The sequence below is a fragment of the Leucoraja erinacea genome, chromosome 4 (assembly GCF_028641065.1).
Source record: "Leucoraja erinacea ecotype New England chromosome 4, Leri_hhj_1, whole genome shotgun sequence".
In the NCBI taxonomy this organism is placed as follows: Eukaryota; Metazoa; Chordata; class Chondrichthyes; order Rajiformes; family Rajidae; genus Leucoraja; species Leucoraja erinaceus.
The window spans coordinates 46454975-46471525 of record NC_073380.1 but is presented as its reverse complement, the minus strand read 5'-3'; positions in this window follow the sequence as shown (position 1 = coordinate 46471525).

Here is a 16551-nt window from a genome sequence, read left to right as displayed (position 1 = left end):
CGAAACGTCACCTACTCCTTTTCTCCAGAGATGCTGGCTGACCTGCTGAATGACTCCAACATTTTGTGTCTCTTTTGTATTGTGAGCCTACAGCACACATAGCTTGAGCTGGTCACAGGGTTACAACATATGTGAATTTGGGCATCTACTCTACACATAAATTAATAGGAATATTTTAAAACATTATGACTCTGTTTACGCTGTTGATTTATATTGTGCAGGCCATGAATACATAAGTGGTTGGGTTCAATCAATCGTTCAAATGCCAATGGCTATATTATTGGCAATTCCAACTTCTCTCTCACTGGATGGCGGTCTCACACACTGGGGGTTATTTATAGGTAACAGGACGATTACATAAAGGGGTATCCTGCTTCAAAACGCTGCCTTTAGGTACTTTTACAACAAAAAAAGCGGGTGCGTGAGAGAATGGACCTTGGCATTTGAAAAAATGAAAATGATAATCGCCAGTATTTTCTAGACTCCTAAGATCATCCTAGGTTCAACGTTTGGACAAATGGCACACACTCACACCCACATGCACCGGACATTTCTTAAATCAGCCCAATAGGCAATTGGTTCAGTAGGATGCCTGCATTTACAAGCCAACTACTTCATCAGATGCAAACCCAGAACTAGTATAGATGAACGGAGACATTTCATCGGGTTGGTTTACTCTTTCACTTCCAATGATGGGGCAATTTTTTTAAACCAAATTTCCACGAATATGTGTGAACAAAGTATTTTCGTTTGTAATTTAATGTATCAATTGACGCCGAGATCTCACCTCAGCGCTCAGTGTCGATTGTTTTAGAAACGTAGAAACATTGAAAATTGGTGAAGGAGTAGGCCATTTGGCCCTTCGAGCCAGCACCACCATTCAATGTGATCATGGCTGATTATCCAGAATTACTACCCTGTTCCTGCCTACTCCCCATATCCCTTGACACCGCTAGCCCTAGGAGCTCTTTTGAATGCAACTAGTGAATCGAGCTCCACTGCCTTCTGAGGCAGAGAATTCCACAAATTCACAACTCTCTGGGTGGAAAAGTTTTTCCTCATCTCAGTTCTATATGGCGTACACCTAATTCTTAAGCTGTGGCCCCAGATTTCTGGACTCCCCCAACATCAGGAACATGTTTCCTCCATCTAGCTTGTCCAATCCCTTAATAATTTAATATGATTCTATAAGTTTGCCTCTCATCCTTCAAAATTCCAGTGAATTCAAGCCCAGTCGCTCCATTCTTTCATCATATGACGGTCCCGCCATCCCAGGAATTCAGCTTGCGAACCTACACTGCACTCCCTCAATAGCAAGAATGTCCTTCCTCAAATTAGGAGACCAAAACTGCACGCAATACTGCAGGTGTAGTCTCACCATGGCCCTGTCCAACTGCAAAGGACCTCTTTGCTCCTATGCTCAAATCCTCTTGTTTTGTTTCCGAAGAGCAGGTCAGCTGACTCGAGGCACTGCATCAAACTCGACTATTTCTTTCTAAGTAATTTGGATCCATAACAGATATGTGGTATGTGGTGAAACCTTCAGACGAAGTCTTGACCTGTGGTGGGAGGCACCAAATGCTATAATTATATTTAAGCTTGGTTCACATCTAAATCAGTGCATATTAAATGTAACAATGTAAGTTTGAAATAAATGTGCCATTGCATCCAAGGAAGTATGCCAATCTATTTCCCATAGCAAAGTCCAACACACACATCAGCGTGATAATTAGATAATATTAGGCAAGTCCTTGGGAAATCGATTGGCATACTTCCTTGGATGCAATGGTAAGTTTATTGCTACCCACCTGAAAGGACATGCATGGCTGTGGCTTAATGTTCCTGTGGAGGAGCATTGTGGAGAGTGCAGCATTCTTACTGCTCTGATTTGGAATGCTGGAGTGGATGCCCAGATATTATCCAGTCATGTTAGGAGTTATTCATGAACAAACACCAAAGATTCAACATTCCTTGTAGCGAGCATGTCATTCAAATTAACAGACCTCTGGGAATAATGGGAATAATACCAGAATATCAGGTTAAAGAAATGTCCCGACCTGAAACCTCATGGAGGTGCTGCCTGACCAGCTGAGTTCAATGTTGCTTTATATCCCCGTGTATAGACTTTAGACTTTAGAGATACTGTGTAGAAACAGGACCCACTGAGTCTGCGCCAACCAATGATCACCTCATACACTCGCACTATCCTACACACTAGGGACAGTTTTCATGAGGCCAATTAACCTAAAAACCTGTTCATCTTTGGAATGTGGGTGTAAACTGGAGCACCTGGAGAAAACCCACAGGGAGAACTTACAAGCTCCTGACAGACAGCATCTTTTGTCAGGATTTGTCCATGTACCAGTCCAAATGTTTTTAAAAATATTTTACAGTCTTTGACATGTATGAATTATATTATTTTGGGTGAAGAGCTGCAAGATACCTCATTGAAATTGTGTTTCAGAAAGGTTGATGGATTACTGATGAGGCAAACTATAACAAAGGTTGTGATGAACCCAAGTATTAAAATGAGCAGAATTAATTACTTCCTTTATTGTTACGTGCACAACAGGTAATATTATTTTGCATATTTAAAATTGTGCCCTCAAGATAACAAAATTAAAAGAAAATGCATCGGTTCTCCGTGGGCATAAGAATTTTATAATGTAGAACAATTATAAACAATAGTGTTGAATAACCAAAAGAATATTATCAAATGTGACAAGAGACATCTTTTTAATCCGAACAGGAAAATGTGCTGTGTATTTGCGAGCCTGAGACCACATTTTTATTGTGTATTTATCTATTTTACTGTTTTTCCAATATTTATATGTTGACTATAAAGATTATCTGAAAGCATAATGGCTTTGGATGTCATTTCATCATAATTGTGTATAAATTATTATATGCCATGTAAAATACAAGTTTTGTTGCTTATCAATTTGAAAATAAAGAGAAGCTAATTTCTGGGTGTAAGATCAAATCTATTGCTTGAAATAACAATGTACAATGTAGGATTGTGGACACATTTCTAATTGTAGAGATTAGTTTTATTTATGAACATTGGTAATAGTGGGACACAAAGGCAGTCCATTCATGCAAGTATTTTTCAAATTGCACTTCATTTATTGAATATATGGATGGTGGAACAATAATGATACAAGCCACAATGACATGATTAATCAAAACCCTGGATGAGCATAGGACCAAGAAAGGTCAATGATTCTTTGACATACAAATGCTCATTATTTTTGAGTAGCAAATGGAATATTGAAAGAAGACATTACTCTCCAGTACAAGCTGGTCAGAATCTTTAGTTTCAGTTTAACCAATCATGCGGTAATCGAAGGAGACTTGCAATTATACATTTTGTGCTGTTTTAAATTGTTAATAACTAATGGGGCGGCTCTGTGGCACAGTGGTAGAGTTGCTGCTTTACAGCGGCAAAGACCCCGGTTTGATCCTGGCTATGGGTGCTCTCTATAAGGGGTTTGTAGCATCTCCCTGTGACTGCATGGGTTTTCTCCAGGTGCACTGGTTTCCTCCCACACCATTTTTGTAGGTTAATTAGCTTGGGTAAAATTCTAAATAGTCCCTAGCATGTAGAATAGTGCTAGTGTATAAGGTGATCGCTGGACGGCACGGACTCGATGGGCTGAAGGGCCTGCTTCTGCTCTGTATCTCTAAAGTCTAATATAAAGTCTAAACCACTTAGTATTTTAGACAATCAAACCTCCTCAGAACTACAGATGCTTAGTGCCCCAGGTAAGTAGATCCCAGAATTGCACAGATCCACAGTAAGTGTGGGATGTATCGACTGATAGATGCTAGTCCATCTCTTTTGCCAAGCTTCAGAGGTGGAGATGAGATTCCCCTGCATTATGCTGGGGGATCTGGTCTCACCTTCCGTTCTACATCAGCCAGACTTGGAGCAGGAGCAGCAATCCGATTGGCTTAAATGATGATTCCCAACCTTTGTAGAGAGTTTAGGAAAAGGTAAGTAGGCACATTTACATTATTGGATTTTATTTAGTGTACTTTATTTCAATAGTTTAATTAAATCTGTTTTAATGATGTTTAGTCATTTTTTTAAAAGATTGAAAAAATTATTTCATTTTTTAAATAAATCTTAATAGCTTTTAAATGTCTCTAAGTATCCAAGACATTTAGAGCCTTTATAATGTCTTTATAGGCTTTGATGAGAGAAAAACTGCCCCACTTTGCTCTTTCTAAGAGCTATCTTAGTGGTGTACAGTGGTATATGGTATTGGGGGTAGAGTGCTGTCATGGATAGAAAATTGGTTGGCAGACAGAAAACAAAGAGTAGAGATTAACGGGTCAATTTCAGAATGGCAGGCAGTGACTAGTGGGGTACCGCAAGGCTCGGTGCTGGGACCACAGCTATTTACAATATACAATGATTCAAAGTAACATTAGCAAATTTGCAGATGACACAAAGCTGGGTGGCAGTGTGAACTTTGAGGAGGATGCTATGAAAATGCAGGGTGACTTGGACAGATGCATGGCAGATGCAGTTTAATGTGGATAAATGTGAGGTTATCCACTTTGGTAGTAAAAACAGGAAGGCAGATTATTATCTAAATGGCGTCAAGATGGGAAAAGGAGAAGTTCAACGAGATCTGGGGGGTCCTTGTTCATCAGTCAATGAAAGTAAGCATGCAGGTACTGCAGGCAGTGAAGAAAGCAAATGGCATGTTGGCCTTCATAGCAAGAGGAGTTGAGTATAGGAGCAAAGAGGTCCTTCTGCAATTGTATAGGGCCCTAGTGAGACCACACCTGGAGTATTGTTTGCAGTTTTGGTCCTCTAATTTGAGGAAGGACATTATTGCTATTGAAGGAGTGCAGCGTAGGTTTACAAGCTAAATTCTCGGGATGGCAGGACTGTCATTTGTTGAGAGAATGGAGTGGCTGGGCTTGTATACTCTGGAATTTAAAAGGATGAAAGGAGATCTTATTGAAACAAATAAGTTTGTTAAGGGCTTGGACACGCTAGAGGCAGGAAACATGTTCCAGATGTTTGTGGAGCCCAGAACCAGGGGCCACAGTTTAAGAATAAGGGGTAAGCCAATTAGAACGGAGATGGGGAAACATTTTCACACAGAGAGTTGTGAGTGTGGAATTATCTGCCTCAGAGGGCGGTGGAGGCCAGTTCTCTGGATACCTTGTTATCTGTATAGGTAAATATGCCAAACAATTGTCAAAAGCAAGAACCAAGAAAAGAATTTTGAATGGATCTCTTTGAGAAAGGAGATGAGGAGGAATTACCTTAGTCAGAGGGTGGTGAATCTGTGGAATTAATTGCCACAAACGACTGTAGTGGCCAAGTCAATGGATATTTCTAATGCAGGGATTGACAGATTCTTGATTACCAAAGGTGTCAGGGGTTATGTGGAGAAGGCAGGAGAATGGGGTTGAGAGAGAAAGATAGATCAGTCATAGACAGACAGACAGACAGACAGACAGACAGACAGACAGACAGACAGACACACAGACAGACACACAGACAGACACACACACACACAGACATACTTTCCTGTTACATGAACCGTGATGGTCCAGTTCATTGTTTTTGCATACACAGTACACAAAAGAGTCGCCATAAAGTGCAGACAAAGTTTCAAAGTACCCTTAAATATTGTTGATCCCTTCTTTGTCCCCCCCCCCCCCCACCACCAACACAGGTCTCTCTTGTTCTTGGCAGCTCCCGCACGCCGGGACACCTTTGTTCTTGGTGGCTCCCCCCACGCTAGGTCCCCTTTTGTTCTTCACGGCCTCGACCTCCGACCTCATGTTCCACGTCCCTCCACGTTCTTAGTCAATGCCGGTGGCTCGGGCCTGAGTTCGGAGTCTGCGGTGCCGGCCTACCGGTCCTACCTTTTTTTTAAAATCAAAAATAATTTATTCAATTATTATACAAAAGAATACAAAACAAAATTGTGGTAACACACCCACCACCATAGTACAATATCACCAAATTATCTAAGACACTAAATTTTCAAATAACTATAATACAATCCTTATTGAGAATATATTCCATCCCCTGCAGTGCCCAATGGTCCCGGAAATCTCCCATGGCGCCTGTGGACAGCGCTTAGTCCCTCTCTAAAACTACCCAGGCGTGGACATAATCCCGGAAAAGGGGCAGGCAGCCGGCTCAGGCAGAGCTCTCTTCCACCTGGCGCTGTGACTCTTGGATGGCCAGCTTGGTCAGGCCTAGGAACAACCCAACCAGGCCATCTTCGGCCCTACCCTCTCCTCTATGCACACGGTGTCCAAGGATGAGGTTGGTGGGTGTGAAGTGCAGCCAGAAGGCAAGGAGCAGCCCCTTTGGCTATTGGAATAGGGGCTGCAGCCTCACACACTCCATATACGCGTGGAACACAGACTCTTCCAGCCCGTAAAAGTGGCAGCAGCTGGCGGGTCTGTGAACCGTGAGAGAAGCAGGTTGCAAGGAACTCCTTGGTGCAGTACCCTCCACCACAGGTCCCCGACGTGGAGGGGGAGAATCCCTGCGTAGAGGGACCCGCACTGGGGGGCCTTCTCTCAACCAAAAGGCAACACCGACCGCCAACTTGAGTCAGGACAGTGGACCAGGGCGAGAGAATGCAGGGTGCGGAGGAGGAGCCCATACAGGAGACACTTCTCTGCATCTCGGAGATATATGAGGGGTATTGAGGTAAGGCAGTTCAGGTTGTGTGGGACCAGCTCCCTAGAAGGATTTCGGCACCTGGGTACTTCCGGCTGCGGAGGTTTGTAGCTGCAAGTACTCCACACATTCGAGCCTCCCCGACACGACATGGGGCGGGACAAGGGCTAGCCACTCTCATGACCGCGGCCATCACCCTCCGCCGGCAGAGGTGGGCCCCAATCGACAACAGCCAAGATCCAGACTCTCAGCAGGTCCCAGTAGAAGCCAGGCATCCTCTGCAGGTGGTGGGCGGATATGGGTGGTGACGTCCACCACCGGTATCCGCGTACCCCCTTGCAGGCAGCGGCGCTGTTGGAAAAAGTGCATCGCCAGCACCTGCCACCTGGGAGGACACCCAAAGTACAGGTATCTTTGTAGGGTCCTGACGTGGAGAGCTGCCAACTGTGTGCGAATGCACAGCAGTGACTGACCGCCCTCCTTGATCGGGAGTCTCAGGACCGCTGCAGAGACCCAGTGCTTTCCGTTGCCCCAGAAGAAGTCCACCAACTTCCTCTGGATGAACCCAGCAAAGGTGGCCAATGGGGCCAAGGTGGTCAGTGCATGGAGGCCACCAGTTAGTTAATGACCAACATCATGCCCCAGTCCCACGGTGCCCTAAGGGCGCTTTCAGCCGTGCACAGCGCCATGATTGAATGGCGGAATAGACTTGATGGGCCATTTTGCCTATATCTGCTCATATAATATGAACATGACAAAGCAAAGAGAACTAATGACTAATTTTGCAGTAATCGATACTGTTAATTGCTGGGTAAAGCCAATCTTCTGCTTGGAGAATGACTTTATCAAAATTAGTGTTTTGGAATGTTTTGCATACACAAATGGAGAACACGGAGAATCCGTTTAACTTCTCATTCAATTCGGACAATGCAGTACTTTTCAGTTCCGTAATAAATTGTCAGCCTTTCCTTCTTGTAACAGCATTCTGAATCTGCAATGTTTCATTTAAAGGACAAAGAACTAACAATGGGCCAAGTTACTGATTATTTCAAATGAAGACATTTCTTCTGGAGATTATTTAATTGCAATATTATAAACCTAAATATCTGTTCAAATTCTTTAATAAATATATATATTTGGCTGTACAGTGTTTTCTCAAAAGATAGACAAAAATGCTGGAGTAACTCAGCGGGACAGACAGCAATGGAAGAAATGGGTGACTTTTTGGATCGAGACCCTTTTTCAGACAATATGTCTATGTCTATGTCTCTGTCTCGACCCGAAACATCACCCATTCCTTCTCTCCAGAGATGCTGCCTGCCCCGCTGAGTTACTCCAGCATTTTATGTCTATCTGCGGTGTAAACCAGCATTTGCTGTTCCTTCCTTCACAATAGTTTTTCAAATAAGCCTGGGCTAAACAACACAAGCTATCAAGCAATCTAAGGGCATAACAGGTTTAAATGCTATTTAAGTTTGCCAGAAGGGTATCAGTGGTGCTGGTTAGATGGCAAATGATAGGGAAAGCTTCCCCCCATGTGTAATAGAAACAATTGTGGGGTTAAGAGGATTTAAGTGGATATTCAGAGTTTGTTAATTATTGTCCATGATTTAGCATTTGTAAAGCCTGCTCAAGGAAACAGGAGGTGACACCTGATAAGAAGTTTAGCAATCTAATCTCCTCAAATGTTCTTCAGGTGGAGTAGTCCCTCCCCCTGACTGCTTCCCAATCAGTTCCCCAGGATCCAAAAACAAAACAAGGGTGGGGAATCGGTGGAATTCATTGTCACAGAAGGCAGTAGAGGCCGTCACAGACTATTTTTAAGGCAGAGACAGATAGATTCTAGATTAGTATGGGTGTCAGGGGTTATGGGGAGAAGGCATGTGAATGCGATTGAGAGGGAAAGATAGATCAACCATGATTGGATGGTAGAGGAGACTTGATGGGCCGAATGGCCTAATTCTGCTTCTTCAATTATCAATTTAAGAACAAATCTCATTGTTATTTGAGAATTGTTACCAAATGTTATAATCAGTGGAGTTGAAGAATGAATATTTTGGTGGCAATCTCTGAGATCTTTCCATGCCAATGTACTAAAGTGCGAGTGGGATGGAGATGCTTCAGTGTACCTAAAGGCTCCTTCAGGAGTAATGTATTTTCTGTTCCTCCAGTTCCTTGATTGTTTAACTTTCCTAGTATTTGTGTAGAATGTAAAAATGTTAGAGTTTAACTGACACCTGACGGACATGTTGTGCAGTGATACTTTTGGCATTGCTTTTGTATTCTCAATTAGAAGAAAGTGCTGCCTCATTTAAGAGAAACAAGGAAATGCAGATGCTGGAATCATGAGCAAATCACAGAATCTGAAGAAGGGTCCCGACTTGAAAAGTTGCCGATCCTATCCTCCACAGATGCTGCCGGACCCGTTGAGTTACTTCACCACTTTGTGGTTTCACAAGTTCATAGGTTCTTGCAGCAGATTTAGGCCATTTGGCCCATCAAGTCTACTCCCGGCAGCCAACCAGTATAAAGAAGGGTCTCAACCCGAAACGTCACCCATTTCTTCTCTCCAGAGATGTTGCCTATCCCGCTGAGTTCCTCCAGCATTTTGTGTCTATCTTAATTCTACTCATTCATTCTATCATAGCTGATCTATCTTTCCCTCTCAACCCCATTCTCCTGCCTTTGCCCCATAACCCCTGACACCTTACTAATCAAGAACTTGTCAATCTCTGCTTTAAAAATATCCATAGACTTGGCCTCCCCAGCCAACAATTAATTCCACAGATTCACCACCCTCTGACCAAAGATTTTATCCTCTCCTTAAGAAAATGCTCAAAGAATAGGAAGTGCTGAATATGGGTTCAAATATGATTCTTTACATCCCTTCTGGACATCAGTTGTAATCATTGAAAGTACTTGGTAAATTTCTTGCAACTTAGAATATTAATGAATTATTTCGAGGAATCACGCATAACTGTCTCAGACACTTAAATTAGCTTGAGCTCAGAAACAAAACAGAAAAGAATGTTGACAGAGGTTGCCAATTAAAATAATCAAAGACTAGTTTGGATTTTAGTCTTAAGATTTAGTTTCAGTGTGGCAAGATTCTCCCTGATATATAGATTTGCAGATCCTGCAATAAACAAATCCGGGATTGGGAATTTGAGTAGAATTTAAAATCTGCCCTATACACATTAACCAACTTGAATAGTGGGAGAAAAAAAACTGTTCATCAATAGGCATGTGGAAGGCACTGGATACCCAGGGAAATGGTCTTCTTTTAGAATAGGAAATAATCTCAGATACTGTATCATAGAATACCAGTCTAACACTAGACTAAGTGGGACCACTTAGACTAAGCTGGGTCCCATGTTCACACGGGAGGGCTGATCCACCAACGCAATATTCCACCTCTCCACCAATTCCAATATTGGTGGCCAGTGGAGGGGTGGGAGGGGGCGCACTTTCTGGAGCGCTAGTATTGGTGTTGTGGGCTGAAGGGACTGGTTTCCAGAGGGCTAGTATGGACATTGTGGGCCAAATGGATTCTTGCGGTGGCAGCTCAGTCATTCAAGCCTGATGTGCTGGCAGCTCACTCACGGCTGGTGGGCTGGCAGTTGACTCACGGCTATTCTTTGAAATTCCATTTCAAGCAGGGTGCAAGGCCACCAAATTCAAATGCAGTTTCCTACCATTTCAAGCAGGGTGCAAGGTCCCCAAATTCAAGTGCAGTTCCTTACCACTTCAAGCAAGGTGCAAGGCCATCAAATTCAATTGCAGTTTCATGCCACTTCAAGCAGGGTGCAAGGCCACCAAATTCAAGTGCAGTTTAATACCATGCAGGGTGCAAAGCCAACTCATTCAAATGCATTTTCATATAATTTCAAGCAAGGTGAAACCACCCATAAAACCACACAAAACACCACATAAACACCACATAAACATGACACACAGTTCAGTAGACATTCAGTGTGTTCAGTTGACCTCTCCCTCCCCAATCTTGCAGAGACTGGGCCACACCCACACTTCTGGGTTTTATAATTCCTCCCCCTCCCACCGGAAGGGGCATGGCCTTCATGGCGTGTTTGGCAGGAGAGATATTCTCAACATTTTTAAAACACTAATAACACTTTTAATTTTCATTGATGGGAAGAATCCTCTGCACCTGATGAGTGTGTAAGATGGCCATAAATGGCCAAAAAGCTGTTAGTGGTAGCTTTTTATCGAAAATCAATATACAGTGCAAACAGGAAGTTGTCAAGTTTAGGCTTTTAATGCAGTGCTTTATTTCAAACTAACCACCACCTACAACCATTTTGCAGTGCTTTATTTCAAATCAATCACCACCAACAACCATTTGCTGTGCTTTATTTCAAACCAAACACCAACAACAAACATTTGCTGTGCTTTATTTCAAACCAACCACCACCAACAACCATTTGCTTTGCTTTTTCAAACCAATCTTCATGTCTCTTCATTTTCAAACCACATGAAGGGCACTCAAGGTCAGTAAAACCACACTCACAGTTTAGTAGACACGTGTTCAGTGTTATTCACAGCTCAGACTGAGAGGCGTGACCCTCTCGCTCCCACATCTTGCGGAGACTGACTGAGGCACTCAACACTTCCGGTTTTGTAGTCCCTCCGGAAGGAGAACGGCATCCAAAGAGAATCTCAACATTTTTTAAACACTAATAATTATTTTATTTTTCATCGATGGGAAAAATCCTCTTGTCCTGCACAGCGGAGGGGGACACTGAGTAAGATGGCCAAACATCACAGCCGCAAGTGGCAGCATTTTTTCTAAAATCAATATACAGAACAACAGGAAGTGGTCAAGATCAGACTTTTAGTAATATAGATTTGCCTTGAGCTAAACTGTCAAAAGGGATAAAATGAGTGAGAACTTGGAACTTGAACTGCATGAGTAAAGCAGAGAGAGTCAGTGTTGATTTGTGAAGAATAACATGCATCTAATTAGCTGATTCTTTGGGGAGGTAATAATCGAGGTGAGGACAGGTTTGGAGGGTTATGGACCAAATGCAGGCAGGTGGCGCTAGTGTTGTTGGGACATGTTGGCTAATATGGGCAAGTTGGGCCGAAGGGCCTGTTTCCACACTGTATCACTCTATGACTCTATGAGAAGGAAGTATCTCAGGTGTTATTTATATGGGCATTCAATAGACAATAGACAATAGGTGCAGGAGTAGGCCATTTGGCCCTTCGAGATCAAAATGATCATGGCTGATCATCCCCAATCAGTACCCCCTTCCTGTCTTCTCCCCATATCCCCTGACTCCGCTATTTTTAAGAGCCCTATCTGGCTCTCTCTTGAAAGCATCCAGAGAACCCACCTCCACCACCATCTGAGGCAGAGAGTTCCACAGACTCACCACTCTCTGTGAGAAAAATTGTTTCCTTGTCTCCGTTCTAAATGGCTTACTCCTTATTCTTAAACTGTGGCCTCTGGTTCTGGTCTCCCCCAACATCGGGAATATGTTTCCTGCCTCTAGCGTGTCCAAGCCCTTACCAATCTTATATGTTTCAATGAGATATCCTCTCATCCTTCTAAACTCCAGAGTATACAAGCCCAGCTCAAATTAGGGGACAAAAACTGCACACAATACTCCAGGTGTGGTCTCACTACAGCTCTGTACAACTGCAGAAGGACCTCTTTGCTCCTATATTCGATTCCTCTTGTTATAAAGGCCAACATGCGATTCGCTTTCTTCACTGCCTGCTGTACCTGCATGCTTACTTTCATAGACTGATGAACAAGGACCCCCAGATCCCGTTGTACTTCCCCTTTTCCCAACTTGACGCCATTTAGATAGTAATCTGCCTTCCTGTTTTTGCTACCAAAGTGGATAACCTCACATTTATCCGCATTAAACTTCATCTGCTATGCATCTGCCCACTCCCCCAACCTGTCCAAGTCACCCTGCATTCTCATAGCATCCTCCTCACAGTTCACACTGCCACCCAGCTTTGTGTCATCGGCAAATTTGCTAATATTACTTTGATTCCCTTCATCCAAATCATTGATGTATATTGTAAATAGCTGCGGTCCCAGCACCGAGCCTTGCAGTACCCCACTAGTCACTGCCTGCCATTCTGAAAGAGATCCGTTAATCCCTACACTTTGTTTCCTGTCTGCCAACCACTTCTCTATCCATGTCAGCACTCTACCCCCAATATCATGTGCCCTAATTTTGCCCATTAATCTCCTATGTGGGACCTTATCATATGCTTTCTGAAAGTCCAGGTACACTACATCCACTGGCTCTCCCTTGTCCATTTTCCTAGTTACATCTTCAAAAAATTCCAGAAGATTAGTCAAGCATGATTTCCCCTTTGTAAATCCATGCTGACTCGGACCGATCCTGTTACTGCTATCCAAATGTTCGGCTATTTCATCTTTTATAATTGACTCCAGCATCTTCCCCACCACCGATGTCAGGCTAACTGGTCTATAATTCCCTGTTTTCTCTCTCCTCCTGCCTTTCTTAAAAAGTTGGATAACATTAACTACCCTCCAATCCACAGGAACTGATCCTGAGTCTGTAGAACATTGGAAAATTTTCACCAATGCATCCACAATTTCTTGAGCCATTTCCTCAAGTACCCTGGGATGCAGATCATCAGGCCCTGGGGATTTATCAGCCTTCAGTCCCATCAGTCTATCCAACACCATTTTCTGCATAATGTGGAATTCCTTTAGCTCCCCCGTCACCCCAGATCCTCTGGCCACTACTATATCAGGAAGATTGTTTGTGTCCTCCTTAATGAAGACAGATCCAAAGTACCTGTTCAACTCATCTGCCATTTCCTTGTTCCCCATAATAAATTTACCTTTTTTGGTATTTTTTCCTCTTCACATACCTAAAGAAGCTTTTACTATCCTGCTTTATATTCTTGGTACCTCATCTTTTCTCCCAATATCGTCTTTTTGGTTATCTTCTGTTGTTCTTTAAACATTACCCAATCCTCTTGCTTTCCGCACATCATTGCTATGTTGTACTTCTTCGCTTTAATTTTTATACTGTCCCTGACATCCCTGGTCAGCCATGGTCGCCCCTTTCTCCCCTACGAATCGTTCTTCGTCCTAGGAATGAACTGATCCTGCACCTTCTGTATTATTCCTGGAAATACCTGCCATTTTTTTGCCACTGTCATCCCTGTTAGTGTATCTTTCCAGTCAATGTGGCCAGCTCCTCCCTCATGGCCTCATAGTCTAGCAATGTTACAAAATTTTGAGATTTTAAAAATCAAGTCTGCAATTTATCCCATCAGATAAAGCATAAAAATAAGTTTAATTTGACACCTAATTCACTTTCATATCTCAAGTATTTAAAAAGTTATGGTCATTTTCATACTCGGAAATTAGCATCTTGTTCCCTATTGATTTTCTATGGACATAACAAAAAAGCTGTGATCGTGGACAGTCAAAAGCCCATAACTTTCTTAAAAATTAAGAGAACTGAATGAAATTTTCAGTTATCATAAATTGAAGCATTCTGAAACAAATATAAAATAATCTTACTTGGATGACCTGAAATTAAAGCATATAATTAGTTAGTTACCCAATTGTAGCTAATTTCAGACTTCAATTACTAGATCTAAACATCTATCCATTTCTTAATAAATGATTAACATTTTTAAATAGCGTGTGTCCAAATAATATTCACAAATAATTCACAATAAAACATGATTTTTAAGTCTCATTTACATTAATTTATAGGCCAAATGGAAGGAATTTAGTGTTCAATTGCTGTAAATTAAAGTCCATTTAAATCAGCTTTCTAGTGGGATCCTGTGAACGCGCTGGTTTAGAACGTTCACATTGCACTAGATTTGTGCCCTCAAATGCCCAGAAAAATACTGCGGGATATAATGGGGCCAAAATTAGCTACTCGCAACTTTAAACTTTGTATAAAGGGATCTTAAGAAGCCCTATTTAACGTAAAAATAAACAGCCTACCTTCCGTTTTCCCCTGTATGAGATCCGGCCGGTTGCCGGCGGTCGGGGGTTTAGAGGTTAATTTTTAACCTACTATAACAAGTATAGAAAGCCCTTAAAACTAAAAATAGCTCCAGCTACGGAATCGTCCAGCGATTTTTCATTAATAATTAACTAGCTGAAAAACCTCGATTTGAACAGCCTAGTGAAAAATCGCGTTTTAAACCCGCCCCCCTCTAAACGGCGCCAAAATCGTGCACACGGGCTGGGACTGATTTTCAGCGACGCTTCAGGTAGGCTTTGCAACATACCTACATAGTCTCCTTTATTCAACTGTAACACTGACACCTCTGATCTACCCTTCTCCCTCTCCAATTGTAGATTAAACCTGACCATGTTATGGTCACTGCCTCCTCATGGCTCATTAACCTCGAGGTCCTTTATCAAATTCAGAGGGTACTTGGCAAATTTCTACATAAGACATTTTAGTATAAGTGAGAAGACATGGAATTGTAAACAACCTATCAGCTTGGTTAGGAATTTGGATAAGAGGTTGAAGAGGGGGAAATAGGTATAAATTCAAAGTGGTGGTATAGGATTTACGGGGTCTCTCAGTAGGTTTGGCATATGACAATATTTATAAATGACTCAATGAAGGAATAAGCAACTGTTCATCTAAGTTTACTCATAGTTGTTTGTCACAGCAAATAGTGGAGATGGGGCAAAATGTTACAAAGGAACATTGATGGATTAAGTGAGAGGGGAAATTTGTGGAACTTGGAGTGTACAATGGTTATACCATGAATACATGGATTATCGCAATGAGCTCTGGGCACCATACCTTCAGAAGGAAAGATCAATTTAGGTGTGCATATGACATAGATTTGGTAGAATAATTCTAGGATCAAATGGTTTAAATTATGAGGCTGGTTGCATCAAGAAGGCTTGCATTTTCCTGAATATAAAGGATTAAGAGCCGATCTAATTGAGGTGCTTGAGATGATTAAAGGATTCAATAGAGTAGATAGAAAAAAACAATTTTATCTTGTGGGAAAATCAAGAACACGGGCCAAGCTTAAAATTGCAGTTAGTGAGTGATTTCACAAAACCTTTCTTCTCATGAGAGGTGGAAGACATTTGCAACTGCTTCCTCCAAAATGGGTTTGAAGGTAGGTCACTTAAACATTTTAGAACTGAGATTGAATGATCTGTGAAGAAGGGTTTCGGCCCGAAACATCACTTATCCATTTTCTCCAGGTATGATACCTGACCCACTGAGTTAGTTCAGCATTTTGTGTCTATCCTACAAACTGTCCAGCGATTTTATAGCCTGGCCTTGTCTGAGAGCTTGCTTTTTGCTCTAAAATTAAAATAAAGAAGAAAAAAAGGGGCATAGTGGCATAGCTGGAGTTGCTGCCTTACAGTGCCAGAGTCCCAGGTTCGATCCTGACTACGGGTGCTGTCTGTACCAAGTTTGTATGTTCTTCCTGTGACCACGTGGGTTTTCTTCGAGTGTTCGGGTTTTTCTCCCACACTCCAAAGACGCGCAGGTTTATAATTTAATTGGCTTCTGTAAATTGTATATTGTCCCTTGTGTGTAGGATAGTGCTAGCGTGTTGGATAGTGCTATTGTACAGGGTGATCGCTGGTTGACATAGACTCGGTGGGCCAAAGGGCCTGTTTCCACGCTGTATGTCTAAAGACTAAAGCTCTGCAGTGTAAAGACTGGAGGTGTGACCAAGATAATGATGATATGCTGTCCCTATAGAACCCTGCCATGCAGAGATGATTGCTATTTTGGCCACAGATGGACGAGGCAGTGAATGAATTGGAGAGTAGAGTAAGGACTCTATTTGGAGTCAAGTAGAATTGTTCAACATGACTCAGTTGGAATAGAGTAAGGCTTGAACCCACATTCTTC